Source organism: Equus przewalskii, chromosome 16 (genome assembly GCF_037783145.1).
Source record: "Equus przewalskii isolate Varuska chromosome 16, EquPr2, whole genome shotgun sequence".
In the NCBI taxonomy this organism is placed as follows: Eukaryota; Metazoa; Chordata; class Mammalia; order Perissodactyla; family Equidae; genus Equus; species Equus przewalskii.
Genome location: NC_091846.1, coordinates 66,908,895 through 66,927,356, shown reverse-complemented (window position 1 = coordinate 66,927,356; position 18,462 = coordinate 66,908,895). Strand labels below are relative to the sequence as shown.

At 37.3% G+C, this 18,462-nt stretch overlaps 1 long non-coding RNA gene across 5 annotated transcripts in view; it reads left to right on the top strand.

Moving 5' to 3' along the window:
• Positions 1–18,462, top strand: part of LOC103548414 (uncharacterized) — an 84,117-nt gene that overhangs the window by 35,497 nt on the left and 30,158 nt on the right. The window contains exon 4 of one of the 5 annotated variants that reach the window (XR_011528208.1): positions 15,279–16,540. The exons of 3 other annotated variants lie outside the window; for them this stretch is intronic. This is a non-coding gene — a long non-coding RNA (uncharacterized lncRNA). Of the gene's footprint in view, positions 1–15,278; positions 16,541–18,462 lie in introns of those variants that run through there. One more of the 5 variants, XR_011528211.1, reaches the window with a different exon arrangement.

The following is an 18,462-nucleotide window of genomic DNA, read 5'->3' as shown; positions in this document are numbered from 1 at the left end:
TTGGTGACCCAGGGTTTTGCTAGTTCAGATCCTGGGCATGGACATGGCACCACTCATCAGGCCATGCTGAGGTGGCGTCCCACGTAGCACAACCAGAAGGACCTACAACTAGAATATACAACTATGTACTGGGGGGCTTTGAGGAGAAGAAGAAGAAAAAAGGTTGGCAACAGATGTTAGCTCAGGTGCCAAAAATAAAAATAAAAAATAATAAAAATTTCTTCCTAGATATGTTATTCTTTTTGTTGCAATTGTAAATGGGATTGTATTCTTGAGTTCTCTTTATGTTAGTTTGTTGTTAGAGTATAGAAATGCAACTGATTTTTGTAAGTTGATTTTGTAACCTGCAACTTTGGTATAGTTTTGGATTATTTCTAAAAGTTTTCCAATGGATTCTTTAGGGCTTTCTGTATATAAAATCATGTCATCTGCAAATAGCAAGAGTTTCACTTCTTCATTGCCTATTTGGATTGCTTTTATTTCTTTTTCTTGCCTAATTGCTCTGGCCAAAACCTCCAGTACTATGTTGAATAAGAGTGGTGAGAGTGGGCACCCTTGTCTTGTTCCTATTCTCAGAGGGATGGCTTTCAGTTTTTCCCCATTGAGTATGATGTTGGCTATGGGTTTGTCATATATGGGCTTTATTATGTTGAGGTACTTTCCTTCTATACCCATTATATTGAGAGTTTTTGTCATAAATGGATGTTGGATCTTATCAAATGCTGTCTCTGCATCTATTGAGATGTGATTTTTATTCCTCATTTTGTTAATGTGGCATATCAGATTGACTGATTTGTAGATGTTGAACCATCTTTGTATCCCTGGTATAAGTCCCACTTGATCAGGGTGTATGATCTTTTTAATGTATTGCTGTATTTAGTTTGCCAATATTTTGTCGAGGGTTTTTGCGTCTATGTTCATCAGCAATGTAAGCCTGTAATTTTCCTTCTCTGTGTTGTCCTTGTCTGCCTTTGGTATCAGGGTGATGTTGGCCTTGTAGAATGTGTTAGGAAGTGTTCTGTCTTCCTCAATTTTTTTGAATAGTTTCAGAAGGATAGATAATAAATCTTCTTTGAATGTCTGGTAGAATTCTCCAGAGAAGCCATTTGGTCCTGGACTTCTATTTTTGAGAGGTTTTTGATTACTGTTTCAGTCTCTTTACTCATGATTGCCATATTCAGATTCTCTATTTTTTCTTGATTTGGTTTTGGGAGGTTTTAAGAGTCTAAGAGTTTATCCATTTCTTCTAGATTGTCCAAGTTGTTGGCATGTAGTCTTTCATAGTATTCTTTTATAATCTTTTGTGTTTTTGTGGTATCGTAATTTCTCCTTTCTTTTCTAATTTTATTTATTTGAGCCTTCTCTCTTTTTTTTCTTCTGAGTCTAAGGGTTTGTCAGTTTGTTTATTTTCTCAAAGAACCAGCTCTGTCTTTCATTAATCCTTTCTACTGTCTTTTTTGTTTCAATTTCATTTATTTCTCCTCTCATTTTTATTATTTCCCTCCTTCTGCTGAGTTTGGGCTTTGTTCTGCTTTTTCTAATTCTATTAGGTGTGGTTTAAGATTGCTTATTTGAGCTTTTACTTGTTTGGGCCTGGATTGCTATGAATTTCCCTCTTAGGACCACTTTTGCTACATCCCATATGAATTGATATGGTGTGTTTTCATTTTCATTTGTCTCACGATATTTTTTGATATATCCTTTAATTTCTTCAGTGATCCATTGGTTAATCAGTAGCATGTTGTTTAGTCTCCACATCTTTCTTCCTTTGCCAGCTTTTTTCTTATAGTTGATTTCTAGTTTCATAGCATTATAGTCAGAAAAGATGCTTGATATGATTTCAATCTTCTTACATTTATTGAGGCTTGCCTTGTTTCCCAATATATGGTCTATCCTTGAGAATGTCCCATGTGTACTTGAGAAGAATGTGTAATATGCTGTTTGGGCATGGAGTGTTCTATATATATGTATAAAGTCCATCTGGTCTAGTTTTTCATTTAATTCCAATATTTCCTTGTTGACTTTTGTCTGGATGATCTATCCATTGATGTAAGTGGGGTGTTGAGATCCCCTACTATTATTGTGTTGTTGGTCATATCTCCTTTTAGGTTTGTTAATAGTTGCTTTATGTATTTTGGTGCTCCTGTGTTGGTGCATAAATATTTATAAGTGTTATGTCTTCTTTGTGGGGTGTCCCTTTTATCATTATATACTGCCCTCTTTGTCTCTCTTTACCTGTTTTATCTTGAAGTCTACATTGTCTGATATAAGTATGGGAACACCTGCTTTCTTTTGTTTACTGTTAGCTTGGAATATCATCTTCAATCCCTTTACTCTGAGTCTGTGTTTGTCTTTGGTACTGAGATGTGTTTCCTTGAGGCAGCATATTGTTGGGTCTGTTTTTGGATCCATCCCCCCACTCTGTGTCTTTTGATTGGAGAATTCAGTCCATTTACATTTAGAGTGATTATTGATATATGAGGGCTTAATGCTGCCATCTTATGGCTCATTTCCTAGTTCTTCTGCATTTCGTTTGTTTCTTGTCCCATGTATTTCAGACTGCCAATTTGGTTAGGTAGTTTTCTATGATGGTTTTCTTAATATTCTCCTTATTTATTATTTGTGTCTCTGTGTTCTAATTATTTGTTTAGTGGTCACTGTTAGGTTTATATAAAAAATCTCATAGATGAGATAGTCCATTTTCTGATAGCCTCTTATTTCCTTAGACTAATGCAATTCCATCTCTTTCATCTTCCCCTTCTAAGTTATTGTCATATCTTATTCCATCTTGTGTTGTGAGATTATGGTTAAAATGATGAGATAATATTTATTTTGGTGTTTTCCTTTCCTTTATCTTTAATGTTATAATTAAGTGTTTACTAACCTGTTCTGATAGAGAGCTGCAATTTTCTGATTTTGCCTACCTATTTATCTCCTTTCTCAGGGCTTTGTATCCCTTTTCATGTTTTTTTTTCAGGTATGAGGGCCTTCTTGAGGATATCTTATAGGGAGAATCTTGTGGCAATAAACTCCCTTAGCTTTTTATTTATTTATTTTATTGCAGTAACATTGGATATAACATTATATAGCTTTCAGATGTACATTGTAATATATTATGAATTCTGTGTAGATTACATCATGTTCACCACCCAAAAACTAATTATAGTCCATCACCTCACATCTGAGCCTAATCACCCCTTTTGCCCTCTCTCCTCCCCACTTCCCCTATAGTAACCACCAATCCAATCTCTGTTGCTATGTGTTTGTTTGTCATTGTTTTTATCTTCTACTTAGGAGTGAGATCATATGGTATTTGACTTTCTCCCTCTGACTTATTTCACTTCGTATAATACCCTCAAGGTCTATCCATATTGTCACAAATGGCCAGATTTCATCATTTCTTATGGCTGAGTAGTATTCCATTGTGTATAAATACCACATCTTCTTTATCCATTCGTCCCTTGATGGGCACCTAGGTTGCTTCCAAATCTTGGCTATTGTGAATAATGCTGCAGTGAACATAGGGGTGCATGTATCATTATGCATTTGTGTTTTCAAGTTCTTTGGATAAATATCCAGCAGCGGGATAGCTGGATCATGTGGTAGATCTATTCTTAATTTTCTGAGGATACTCCATACTGCTTTCCATAGTGGCTACACCAGTTTGCACTCTCACCAACAGTGTACAAGGGTTCCCTTCTCTCCACATCCTCTCCAACACTTATTGTTTCCTGTCTTGTTAATTATAGCCATTCTGACTGGAGTGAGGTGATACCTCATTGTATTTTTGATTTGCATTTCCCTGGTAGCTAATATGTTGAGCATCTTTTCATATGCCTGTGGGCCATCTGTATATCTTCTTTGGAGAAATCTCTGTTCAGATCTTTTGCACATTTTTTAATTGGGTTTTTTTTTTTTTTACTGTTGAGTTGTATGAGTTTTTTGTATATTTTGGATATTAACCCCTTATCTGATATATGGTTTGCAAATATCTTCTCCCAATTGTTCGGTTGTCTTTTCATTTTGTTGAAGGTTTCCTTTGCTGTGCAGAGCTTTTTAGTTTGATGTAGTCCCATTTGTTCATTTTTTTCTTTTGCTTCCCTTGCCTGGTCAGACATGGTACTTGAAAATATGCTGCTTGAACCAATGTCAAAGAGCGTGCTGCCTATGTTTTTTTCTAGAAGTTTCATAGTTTCAGGTCTTACATCCAAGTCTTTAATCCATTTTGAGTTGACTTTTGTGCATGGTGTAAGGGAATGGTCTACTTTCATTCTTTTGCATGTGGCTGTCCAGTTTTCCCGACACCATTTATTGAAGAGACTCTCCTTTCTCCATCGTTGCTCTTGGCTCCCTTGTCAAATATTAGCTGTCCATAAGTGTGGGGGTTTATTTCTGGGCTCTCAATTCTGTTCCATTGATCTGTGTGTCTGTTTTTGTGCCAGTACCATGCTGTTTTGGTTACTATGGTTTTGTAGTGTATTTTGAAATCAGGGAGTGTGATACCTCCAGCTTTGTTCTTTTTTCTCAGGAATCCTTTGGCTATTCGGGGTTTTTTGTTATTCCATATAAATTTTAGGATTCTTTGTCCTATTTCTGTGAAAAGTGTTGTTGGAACTTTGATAGGGATTGCATTGAATCTGTCAATTGCTTTAGGAAGTATGGACATTTTAACGATGTTAATTCTTCCAATCCAAGAGCATGGAATATCTTTCCATTTCTTTGTGTTTTCTTCTATTTCTTTCAAGAATGTTTTATAGTTTTCAGTGTACAGATCTTTCACCTCTTTGGTTAAGTTTATTCCTAGGTATTTTATTCTTTCTGTTGCAATTGTAAATTGGATTGTATTCTTAATTTCCCTTTCTGCTACTTTGTTGTTAGTGTATAGAAATGCAGCCAATTTTTGTATGTTGATTTTGTATCCTGAGACTTGACTGTATTCATTTATTATTTCTAAAAGTTTTTTAGTGGATTATTTAGGGTTTTCTCTATATAAAATCATGTTGTCTACAAAGAGTGACAGTTTCATTTCTTCTTTTCCAATGTGGATCCCTTTTATGTCTTTTTCTTGCCTGATTGCTCTGGCTAGGACTTCCAATATTATGTTAAATAAGAGTGATGACTGTGGGCATCCTTGTCTGGTTCCTGTTCTTAGAGGGATAGCTTTTAGTTTTCCTCCATTGAGAATGATATTTGCTGTGGGTTTGCCATATATGGCCTTTATTATGTTGAGGTATTTTCCTTCTATCCCCATTTTATTTAGAGTTTTTGTCATAAATGGATGCTATATCTTGTCAAATGCTTTCTCTGCATCTATTGAGATGGTCATGTGATTTTTATTCTTCATTTTGTTAATGTGTGTATCATGTTGATAGATTTGTGGATGTTGAACCATCCCTGAATCCCTGGAATGAAACCCACTTGATCATGATGTATGATCTTTTTAATGTATTGTTGTATTTTATTTGCTAGTATTTTGTTGAGGATTTTTGCATCGATGTTCATCACTGATATTGACCTGTAATTTTCTTTTTTTGTGTTGTCCCTGTCTGGTTTTGGTATCAGGATAATGTTGGCTTCATAGAATGAGTTAGGAAGCCTCCCCTCCTCTTCAGTTTTTTGGAAGAGTTTGAGAAGGATAGGTATTTAGTCTTCTTTGAATGTTTGTTGGAATTCACCAGGGAAGCCATCTGGTCCTGCACTTTTATTTTTTGGGAGGTTTTTGATTGCTGTTTTGATCTCCTTACTGGTGATTGGTCTATTCAAATTCTCTACTTCTTCTTGGTCCAGTTTTGGAAGGTTGTATCTTTCTAAGAATTTATCTATTTCTTCTATATTTTCCAATTTGTTGGCATATAGCTTTTCATAGTATTCTTTTATTATCTTTTGTATTTCTGAGGCGTTCGTTGTAATTTCTCCTCTTTCAGTTTTGATTTTATTTATTTGAGCCTTCTCTCTTTTTTTCTTGGTGAGTCTAGCTAAGGATTTGTTAACTTTATCTTTTCAAAGAACCAGCTCTTGATTTCATTATTTTTTTCTATTGTTTCTTTAGTCTCTATTTTGTGTATTTCTGCTCTGATTTTTATTATTGTCTTCCTTCTGCTGGTTTTGGCATTTGTTTGTTCTTTTTCCAGTACGCTTAGATGTGCCGTTAGATTGTTTATTTGGGATTTTTCTTCTTTGTGGAGGTAGGCCTGAATTGCTATAAACTTCCCTCTTAGAACCACTTTTGCTGTATCCCATAGATTTTGGCATGTTGTATTTTCCTTTTCATTTGTCTCCAGGAATTTTTTTATTTCTCCTTTGATTTCTTCATTGACTCAATCATTGCTCAGTAGCATTTTGTTTAATCTCCAATTTTTTGTGGCTTTTCTAGTTTTCTTCCTGTAGTTGATTTCTAGTTTCATACCTTTGTGGTCAGAAAAGATGCATGGTATTATTTCGATCTTCTTAAATTTATTGAGACTTGTTTTGTGGCCCACTATGTGATCAATCCTGGAGAATGTTCCATGTGCATTTGGAAAGAATGTATATCCTGCGGTTTTTGATGGAATGTTCTGTATATATCCACTAAGTCCATCTGGTCAAATGTGTCATTTAAGGCCACTCTTCCCTTATTGATCTACTGTTTGGATGATCTATTCATTGGTGTAAGTGGAGTGTTAAAGTCCCCTACTATTGTGTTACTATCTATTTCTCCTTTTATGTCTGTTAATAATTGCTTTATATATTCAGGTGCTCCTATGTTGGGTGCATAGATATTTACAAGTGTTATATCTTCTTTTTGGATTGTTCCCTTTATCATTATGTAGTGCCCATCTTTGTTTCTTGTTACAGTTTTTGTTTTAAAGTCTATTTTGTCTGATATAAGTATTGCTAACCCCACTTTCTTTTCTTTGCCATTTGCATGGAATATCTTTTTCCATCCTTTCACTTTAAGTTTATGAGTGTCTTTAGGTCTGAAGTGTGTCTCTTGTATACAGCATATATATGGGTCTTGTTTTTTTATCCAGTTGGCCACCCTGTGCCTTTTGATTGGAGCATTTAGTCCATTGACATTTAAAGTAGCTATTGTTAAATACGTATTTATTACCATTTTGTTACTTTTTTTACTGGATGTTTTAGTAGTTCTTCTCTGTTCCTTTCTTTTTCTCTTGCTCTCATCCATTGTGGTTTGATGGCTTTCTTTAGTAATGTGTTTGATTTCTTCTGTCTTACTTATTTGCTTATTATAGGTTTCTGATTTGTGATTACTATATGGAACCTATATAATATTCTATTTATATAACAGTCTATATCAAGTTGATAAACTCTTTAACTTAACCTCTTTCTTAAATCTCTACTTTTTCACTCTCCTCCTCCCATATTGTATGTTTTTGAAATCATATATAATCTCTTATTTAATGTGTGTCTATCCATTACCCTCTTATCATTGAAATAAGTAATTTTAGTGCTTTTGTCTTTTAACATTCATCTTATCTTCACAGGTGATTGATCTGCTACCTTTACTATATTTTTATCTGTACCAGTGATTTTATTGCCTGGTGTTTTTTTTTTTTTTTTTTTTGATAACTTTTTTATCCCTATTTGTGGTCATTGCTTTCCCACTTAAATAAGTGCCTTCAGCATTTCTTGTAGAACTGGTTTCTTGGTGATAAGCTTCTTTAATTTTTGCTTGTCTGGGAAGCTCTTTATCTCTCCTTCCATTCTGAATGACAACCTCAATGGTTAGAGTATTCTTGGCTGTAGGTTTTTTCCTTTTAGCACTTTAAATATGTCATGCTATTCTCTTCTTGCCTGTAGAGTGTTGGCTGAGAAGTCTGCTGATAGCCTTATGGGCTTTCCTTTGTATGTCACTTGTTGCCTTTCTTTTGCCACTTTTAGGATTCTCTCATTATCTTTAATTTTGGGCGTTTTAATTATATTGTGTCTTGGTGTGGGCCTCTTTGGGCTTATCTTGTTTGGAACTCTCTGTGCTTCCTGTACTTGAATGTCTGTTTCCTTCCTTAGATTAGGAAAATTTTCATCTATTATTTCTTCAAATAAATTTTCTGCCCTTTTGTCTCTCTCTTCTCCTTCTGGAACACCTATAATATGAATGTTAGTGTGCTTGATATTGTCCCAGAGTTCCCTTGCACTGTTCTCATTCTGTCTAATTCTTTTTTCTGTTTTTTTGTTCAGCTTGGGTGATTTCCTCTAGTCTTCTGTCCAGCTCGCTGATCCATTCTTCTGTATCCTCTACTCTGCTATTGAGTCCCTCTAGTGAATTTTTCATTTCCAATATTCTTCATTTCTGATTGGTTCTTTTTTATATTTTCCAGTTGTTTGTTGATGAGCTCACTGTGTTCATCCAGTCTTCTCCTAATATTTGTGAGCATTCTTATGAGATTTTATTTGAACTCTTTGTCGGGCAGGTCACTTATTTCTGTTTCATTTAGTCCCTTTTCTGGGGTTTTGTCCTGTTCCCTTCCTTGGAATGTATTCCTTTGTCTCCTCATTATGCCTCTTTCTCTGTGCTTATTTCTATGTATTAGGTGAGTCTGCTATGTTTCCTGATCTTGGAGGAGTGGCCTTACGTAGGAAATGCCTTTTGAGGCCCTTCAGTGTGCTTCCCTCTTGTCACCAGTCCAAAAGGTCCAGTGTTGACCCCTTTGTGGGCTACTTGTGCACTTCTGCTGTGGCAGGGCTGCTCTTAATGCAGGTACCCAGGGAGTCTAGTCTTTCCTTCCCTGGCCAGCTGTTTGTAAATTCGGTTTGGGGAGCCTCAGCACCATTGGCTGCAAGGTCTAACAGCACACTCCTGTTGAAATTTTCCTATTAATTGGGTAGGTACCCAGTGTAACTGGTTGCTAGGCTCAGGGGCTTAGAGTTGCTATAGGCCTTAGGCCTACAAGGCTGTTGTCAGTTCTCTTAGGAGTGCAGCTGAGTGGGGCTGGCCCTAAGCAGGGAGCATTTAATTGTTTCAGGCTTTGGAAGGTGGGGCTGATCCTTTTTCTGGCTATTTGTGAAGCACAGGTCTTCTGCTGCTGATAAGCCTCACCCCCCACAGGACCACACACACCATCAACACAGTCCTGGTCCATGCACACTTCCCAACCCGCTAGAGCATACCCCAATGCTCCATTGCAGAGGCCCCCACCACTCCACCAATGCCCCCCACAGTTCACCTGGTCCTTACACAGGCCCTGCCCCACAGAAGTGGACACATTCACCTGCCTGTAGAGGATCAAGGTACCAAGTCAATGGAGGCAGAAAAGTAGCCCGAGGGCTTGTTGTTGGGTGGGGCCATTCTCTAGGGTGGGCTACCTTCCCTGGCTGAACTGGATTTAATGTGTGCTCTAATGGGTGTGGCAGACCCCTGGGCTAACAGGCCAGGGGCAGAACCTCAATGGTGTCTGCCAGGGTCTGTGTCAGCACGCCTGGACCAGGTCAGAACAATGGCCCCCACCAATGTCTCAGTTTCTGGAGAGGTCACTCCTCTCACTGAGATGCCTCCAGAGCTCACCAGGTGAGTCTCTTTTCACCAAAGGACTGTCAGCCTTCTCTCTGGTGATTTTAGGTTGCTGAGACAGGTGGGTTTGTGCATGAGCCCTTTAAGACCCGGGCCTTTTTGGCTTGCGTCTGATAGCTTTTCCAGGGGTATTCCCCACTGCACTTAATAGCCAGCAAAACCAGATAGTAAGACCCTCATCTCAGTTGTGCTGAGTCTGAAGGATGCTTATAGCAGTATTGGCCCCTGCTCTGGATGTTACTCCTCCAGAGAGGGCTGAGTACCTTAGGGTGGCTCCCACCTGGCAGGCTGAGAAACTCCACCGCTCCTGCAGGTGATGTTTTCCTCTCCAGCAGGAATTTCTGCCTCTTCCGCCTTAGTCAGGACTGTCCATTGTTGTGGGGTTCTTTTTATCCAGTTTTCAGTTTTCTATCCAGGGTAATTTTTCCAAAAATAGTTGTAACCTGGTTGTGTTCGTGGGAGGAGATGAGTTCACAGTCTGCTTATGCTGCCATCTTGATGAGATCTCTCCCTTAGCTTTTTTTTATCCAGGAAGGTTTTTATTCCTCCATCATATTTGAAGGATAGTTTTGTTCGATAGGGTATTCTTGGCTAAAAGTTTTTGTCTTTCAGAGTTTTGGATATATCATTCCATTCTCTCCTTGCCTTTAAGTTTTCTGCTGAGAAATCCACTGAAAGCTTGATAGGGATTCCTTTGTAATTTATTTTCTTCTCCCTTGCTGGCATTAATATTTTTTCTTTGTCATTTGCTTTTGCCAGCTTTACTACTATATGCCTTGGAGAAGGTCTTTTTACACTGATACAGTTAGGAGATCTCTTGGCTTCTTTCACTTGTATTTCCAGCTCCTTCCCCAGGTTTGGGAAGTTCTCAGATATTTCTTTGAACAAGCTTTCTGCTCCACCCTCCTTCTCTTCTCCCTCTGGAATACCTATAATCCTTATGTTGCATTTCCTAAATGAGTTGGATATTTCTCTGAGAATTTCTTCATTTCTTTTTAGTCTTAGTTCTCCCTTCTCCTCCATCTGAAGCATTTCTATATTTCTGTCTTCTAAATTGCTAATTCAGTCCTCCATAATATCAACTCTCAGTTTAGGAAGTCCAGATTTTTCTTTATCTCATGTATTGTGTTTTTCATCTGCAACATTTCTGATTGGTTCTTGTTTATAGTTTCAATCTCTTTTGTGAAGAAGTTCCTGATTTCATTGAACTTTCTTTCTGAATTTTCTTATAACTTGTTGAGTTTTTTAATGATAGCTATTTTGAATTCTCTGTCATTTAGATTATAAATTTCTGTGACTTCAAGATTGATTTCTGGGTGCTTGTCATTTTCCTTCTGGTCTAGTAATTTCCTTTCTGTCTGATCTGGTCCTTTCTTTTCTAGTGTGGATTAGTGTCTCCACATAATTATAGTATCTGGTCACAGCTTCCACCTGCCGCCACTGGGTGGGGGTCAGGAGCTGTGTATTCTGAGCCTGCTGTGATCCATGGGACTCTCGCCACAGCCACTTGGTGCTTTACTGTCTGTGCACTCTGGCCAACCACTGAGCTGGGACATTGTGGGGGGCTGTTTTCTTTTTCCTGTGCAATCCTCCAACCTCTGACTGTTTTACTGTCCATCAGATAACCAAATGTCCTAGTACCATTTATTTCTCATGGATTTTCCATGTGCCTCTGTCACTCTGGTATGAGTCAAGCTTTCTTCTGAGGGTGGACTGTTTCTGGTCTTTCTATTTTGTTCCATTGGTCTACCTTGTCTAGCACTATCAATTTCATACTGTTTTAAAATGACAATTTCATAATTAGTTTTGATGAGTTTTAGGGAAGTCCTTTACCGTATTTTCCTTTGGGGCTGTTTTGCATCCTAATCCTATGCTTTTCCATAAACATTTTAGAATCAGTTTGTCAGGTAACATAAACAACTTTACTATAGTTTTGATTTGATTACATTACGGTTATAGATTAATATGGGAAGAGATGACATATTAACGACATTATTTTTTTCCCATTTGTGTACATGGGATATCCCTCTGTTTATTAAGGTCTTTCAAAAAAGTTGAAAATTTTTCTCAAAAAGGCTTTGTACATCTTTTGTTACATTAATCCGTAGGTACTTTATACTTTTGTTGCTATTGTCACTGATATCTTGTTTAAATTAATTTTTAAGCTGTTGGTGGGTTCAGTAATACAATTTTTATTATGTGGCAGGGACAACCCTGCTTTTCACTAGAGGTGTTTCCCTTTCTTCCTGGACACACATCTTTCTTAGCCTTCCTTCCAATTAGGTGTGGCCATGTGATTGACTTCTGACAAATGGAATGTGGGCATCTGTGGTATATGCCACATTGAGGTCTGACCATCAAACCTCCTCTACAGCCATCCCCTCTTTCCCTGTATGTTGCTGGATATTAATGCTGGGAGGACTTTGGAAGCCACATGTTGAGTAGGGTGGCATCTCTACCAACTGGGTCCCTGAGTGACTGGATGGAGTGGAGCTCCATCTCCCACCTGTTTCCATTAAATTAGCTTTACATGATGAGAAACGAATTTTTATTTTGTTAAGCCACTAAGATGTATCTATTACAACAAGGAAGATTATGTGTTATTGTTTTTGAGAAGCTTGGCCCTGTGCTGATATCTGTTGCCAATCTTCCTCTTTTTGCTTGAGGAAGATTGTTGCTGAGCTAACATCTGTGCCAATCTTCCTCTATTTTGTATGTGGGATGCCACCACAGCATGGCTTGGTGAGCAGTATGTAGCTCTATGCCCGGGATCTGAACCTGTGATCTGGGGCCACCAAAGCAGAGTGCGTGAACTTAACAACTACACCACTGGGCTGGCCCCAAGATTATCTAATTAAATTAATTAGAATTAACTAATTCTAATCCCAGCAACTCAATAAGCACATTTATTAATCTAAATATTTATCTATTGATTATTTAGTCTTTTCTGCATAAAAATTACATCCTTTGTAAATAATGAGCTTTGCTTGTTTTCTCTCCTATTTTTTACAGATTTTATTTCTCTTTCTTGTGTTACAGTACTAGCTAAGACCATCTATACAATGTTGAATAAAAGCAGCAATGGTTTGCAAGCTGCCTTGCTCCTGATATTAAAGGGAGTTCTTTTAACATTTTACCATTAATTGCTATGCCTGGTGTAATTTTGTATATATCCTTTATCAGGATATTGAAATTCCCTTCTTATTACTAATTTGTCAAGAGATTTTATCATGAATGGATGTTATTTATGATATATTTGCATCTTTGTGAAGTTCGTATGTTTTTTGTCCATTAAACTGATAATGTGCTGATATATCTATTTTCATGAGTGACATACCCCAAAATTTTAGCTTTGTTTTACTGTCCTTTCATGATTTTGTTATTACTTTGGTATTAATGTGAATTGGGGAATGTTTCTATTTTTCTGCTACCTGAAAGAATTTGTGTAAAATTGAATTCTCTGTGTCTGAGATGTATGGTAAAAATTATCCATAAAGTTGGCTGTGCCTGGTGGTGTGTGTTTGTGTATGAGTGTGATTAATTTTTAACCATTGATTTAATTAGTTTAATTGATTAATAGATTATAGAGTCTACTTTTGTTTTCTATTTCTTATTGGAGTAGTTTTGGTGATTTGTACTTTTCTGAGGCTGTATTGCATAAATTGTGCATAATATTCTTATTCTCGTAATCTGTACTGCATCTTTAGTTATATCATTTTGCATTCATTATATTCTTTATTTATGCCTTCCCTCTTTGTTTGCTTGATTAATCTTGTCAAAGCTTTGTCTTTTGTATTATTCTTTTCTGGGAACCACATTTTGGCTTTCTTGATTCTTTACATTGTATCTTTATTTTCTAATTTAGGGAAAATTTCTCTTACATTTACTACACTCGTCTTTTTCTTGGTACTTATGCTGCTTTTCTTTAGAACTTCTTAGTTTGGATGTTGATTTATGAATTTGGAGCCTTTCTTTCCTAATGTAATCATTTAAGGCTATACATTTTCCTCTAAATAGCATTTTATCTGTATATTTAAAGTTTATATATATATTTCATTATTGTTCAGTTCAATATTTTCTAATTTCCATTATGCTTACATTCAGAAGACTATTTTTGAATTAATAAACAAGTGGAGTTTCTAGTTATTTTATCATTAATTTCTATCATTTGCATTTTTTTAATAGAAAAATGTGATTGGATACACAGTATTTGCAATTTAATTGTTGAGGCCTGCATTAATGGCCTGGCACAGAGTGCATTTTTGTGATGTTTCCAATGTGCAAGAAAATAATGCATATTTCCTAATTTTTGAGTTTTATGTTCATTAGGTCAAGCATGTTGATTGTGTTCTTTAAATATTTCAGATATTTCCTTAAGTACTTGATCTTGCTTGATCAGTCAATTACTAAGCAAATGTATTAAGTTTCCTGCTATGATGAAGATCTCTCATAGTTCTGGCAATTTTTGTTTGTGTTCAGTTTTTGCTTATATATTTTGCATTTATGTTCCTATGTGCATACCAGTACAGAATTGATTTTCCTCATGAATTGACCATTAGATACCAGCCTTTTAAAATCTCTAGTATTGCTCTTTGCTTTAAAATTTATTTTATTTGATGCTAACTTAGTTATACCAGCTTTCTTTTGGTTAGTTTTCCCTAGTTTCTCCTCTTCCATGCTTTGACTTTCCAACTTTGTGTATTTGTGTTTTAGGTATGTTTATTTTAAACAGCATATACTTAGATTTTTAAAAAATCCGGTCTGCCAATTATATTAGAGAGTTCAGTATGTTTATATTTGTTATGATTAATGATATTTTCATTGACTTCTACTATCTTATTTTGTGACTTGTTATTGTTTTTATGACCATGTTGTTTCAGATCAATCTGTCTATGTATATCTATGTATCTATGTATCTATGTATCTTAGAACAGGGCTTATTGTTACTGCCTCCTTTAGTCCACTGATTTTATTTTCAATCATTCAAACATAGTCAGATAGCAACCCCCTGTAAAGCCATATTGGAACCTGAAACAAAAGCAAAATGTGTGTACTTTTCAAAATATCCTCTCATACACAAAATGCATAAACTTTTCAAAATATCCTCTCATATTGTGGACCAAGTGAAAAAAGTTAATGAAAGTTCAACAACCAAACAATGTTACTGTACATAGAGCCCATGTAGCCCCATCTGTTGTCAGGCCAGTTGTCTAGCCTTATAAGTCCACCTGGCAGGGGGCATGTGGGCCAATTAGAAAGGACAGTTCAAGCTGCATGGTGACGCAGGTTGGCAAGTCAAAAAAACAGCAACAGCCCATTTCTGCTCACAATTTTGTTCATCGTGAACTTTTTTCCGTTAGTTTTTATTTTTAGGAATATTACATTAACAATGTTCTTTATCTTGATGACTGGGTCTTTTTGGTGACTGAGGTGGGCAAGTAAGCAATAATCCGGCCCTGCTGACTGTGTAGACCTTTGGGCTCCCAGCTTCAGGCCTGATCTCTGACTGGAAAGGTTCTGTCTTGCTTTTGATCTCCAGTGCCATGCGGAGACTCCAATTTACTGGAGTTGGGCATGTGCCACCAGGCAATGGGTAGATTTGGCACTAACTCATGTTAAAGCGTTATTCCCATTTTTTTCCAACTTCTGAGTGTTTCTTTCTTGATAGCACCACAGATCATTTAAAGAGATGTTTCTAATATTTTATCCAGCTGTCTTTGTTATTTTACTCCAGGGATTATTCACTGTATTTATTCTACTGTTCCCCTAGAAATGGACATCTGGAAGTTTCGTTAACATAAGATCTAAAGAGATGAGTTGTCTGCTGAGCTCAGCCAGTGTCTGATGACTGGCCACTGGTTTACCTGATTCCACTGTGAGACAGCTGGACTATCCCAGTGAACCTTGCCAGGAACAGTGCTGAGAGAGAGGCTGTCCTGCTGGGCTGTCCTGTGGGGTCTGCTCTTCTGACAGCTGGGTGGACTGAGAGAGATCCTGGGGAAGCAGGCCCACCAGCGCACACTGGGGAGGGTCCACAGACCACCTTCACCACCTCCAGGTGTGTGCCAGGACTCCTTTCCAATGGCAAACTTTTTAAAGTTTGATTTGTTTTTCAAAGATAGCTAATGCTTTTATATTCTAGGGACCGTTCTGAGAGTTTTGTGTATGTTAACTCACTTAATTCTCACAACCGCCTTATGTGGTAGCTGCTGTTATCTACAACAGAAAGGGAAACAGGACTAGAAATTCACTCACTTGCCTAATGTCAGGTAGACAGAAAGTGGAGAGTCAGAATTTGAGTACAGCTAACTTGGCTACTAATGCCATGCTCTTAACAACTGTGCTATACTTCCTTTTAATGCAGCAGAAGGAAGTGTGGTTAGTATTAGCTCAGAACAATGATCAGCAAAAGACTCCCATATTGACTGGTTTCCTGTCTACTACAATGAGTCCTGTGGGTAGAATATATGAGTTATTGTCCCTGTGTCCTCAGCTAGTTATCAACTGCTGCACTAAATATCTTAATTGATCTCTCTAAAGATTTTTACCAGAGCAAAACCACCAAATATGTGGTTTTTACTCATAACATATTGATGACTCTTGGAAGAGTTGGGATAATCTCCACATTGATTATGTGTATGTGTTTCTTAATTACTCCTTGCTGTCATAATGGAGGCTTTCATCAATAGTGCATATCAACTGCATTAATTCCCAAGTGTGACCCACATCAACTTGCAAACACTGTGAATGATATAGAGGAATGACTTCAGTTGCTTTGAAATGGCTCGGATGGATTCAGCAGGCAGGCACATTCTGGAATTTTACACCCTATGTGTTCTACAACTGAGTCTAGCTCCAAGATTGTATTTACCAAATGAAACTTAACACGCTTTGTTTTAACCTTATATGAAGATACTTGGCTTCCTTAAGAACCAATTTGATCTTCTTCAAGCAAAAAGAGGGAGCTTGGCAACAGATGTTAGCTCAGGGCGAATATTCCTCAGCAAAAATAAATAAATAAATAAAACAAAACCAATTTGATAATTTTTCTGGCTTGTTTTCAAAGAAGTATTGACATGGGGCTCAGGAATATAAAAGTCTAAGAGTAAAAATTTGGACTGAGTGAAAGATGGCTTTTACTAGTTCCTTTTTATTGTTGTTATTGTTTTGTTTTGTTTTGTTTGGGTGAGGAAGAGTAGCCCTGAGCTAACATCTGTTGCCAATCTTCCTCTTTTTGCTTGAGGAAGATTGTCCATCAGCTAATATCTGTGTCATTCTTCCTCTATTTTGTATGTGGGACACCGCCACAGCGTGACTTGATGAGCAGTGTATAGGTCTGTGCCCAGGATCCAAACCTGCAAACCCTGGGCCACCAAAGCAGAGCATGGGAACTTGATCACTATGCCACTGGGAAGCCCCCACTAATGTCTCTTTAAAATAAAAGCTGTGTTTCTCTTTGAAGTATGTGAAAATTGGCCATTGTTTTAATCCATAATAAAAAAATATTTCAGCTTTGACTTCTTTCTTTTTATTATTCTCCTTTTTCTTCTATGATTAATTTAGTACTCTCTTAGGCAAGGCACTTTTACGGGCAAATAATTTTCTTTGTCAAAAAAGAATCAAATTGTAGCTTAAATATATTTCTTGCATCATTTTAAAAGGAAATCAAGTGCTTGAATAATGAAATTGATGAATGATGGATCTGCCTCTCTATCACAGTTTGGATTTCCTGGGAAGCAGATTCTGAGATGGAGATTAACATGTAAGAAGGTTATTAGGGAGCACCCCTGGGACCAACCCGTGTGGAAGGGAAGGAAGCATGATTGGGCAAAGGGAGAAGTTGAGCTGTGACACGGTTTCAATAAAGACCTCAGCCCACCCCCTGGGGAGCTGGGGATGACCCTTCAGTGTTGCCTTCACTTGGGCAAGGCTGTGAGCCCTTATACTCCTCTGTCAGTCAACTGGACAAGGGCCATGCTGGGGAAGGGAATGAGACTTTGGACAAGGCAGCTTTTGTTAGTCAATGCAATTCCAGAAGAAGGCTGACAGCTGAGGACTGACTACTGTAGCACTCCTAGACACTGGGGAAAAAGTGCTTCGTTCTGAAGCAAGATCTGACAGCACGCTGCAGCAGCTACTGTGTTATCCTTTTTTGAGTTGTGGCTGTCTTGTTAAAGCCAATACCCCTTCTGTTTGTGTGTGCCTTTCATTCCTTCGAGTGTAGAACCCCGAACCGTTCTAATCACAGACCACTGCATTTTCATTCCTGTTGCTTCTCATGCTGCTTGCTTTGCCAATATATTTACTCCTCCTCAAGGTCCATCTCAAGAAACCTCTCCAGGGAGCTTTCTGTAATATCTCCAGCACTCACTAATTTCCGATAGCCCTCACTGGCTGTTCAATAGTTTGGAATTTATTGTGAAATACTTCAATATATGTCTTGTAATTTGTTTTCATCCATATGTTTTCTCTTTCTCTAGCTAAATTCTCTAGATTATGATGATTTCAGATTTTCACAATCTAATAAGGATATATGCTCCGTTTTTTATGTTTTCTAGCATTGTAATATACAAATTAAAGCTCAAAAATATTTGTCAAATGAGTGAGTCTCTCATTTGTCTAGCTCCTTAGCCAAGAATGTAGATTAAGTGTAGGCAAAGTTTATGAGAAACTCTTTGAATTTCACAGTTTCAGATTTTCATCTGTGTCTGTCTGTTCTGGCACCATGGTTTCACTAGTCATTCATTCAACAAATACCTGTTGAATCCTACTATGTTCTTAGACACTGTTCTAAGCAAAGGGGGTATGGAGGTGAACAAGACATGGGGCCTGCCATCCTGGAGCTTAAATTCAAAGAAAGAACAGATATTGCAACTGAAACATGGATGAGCAATATAATTATACAGCATGATAGCTATTATGAAGGTACTAGACCTAGTGGTGAGATAGAATCA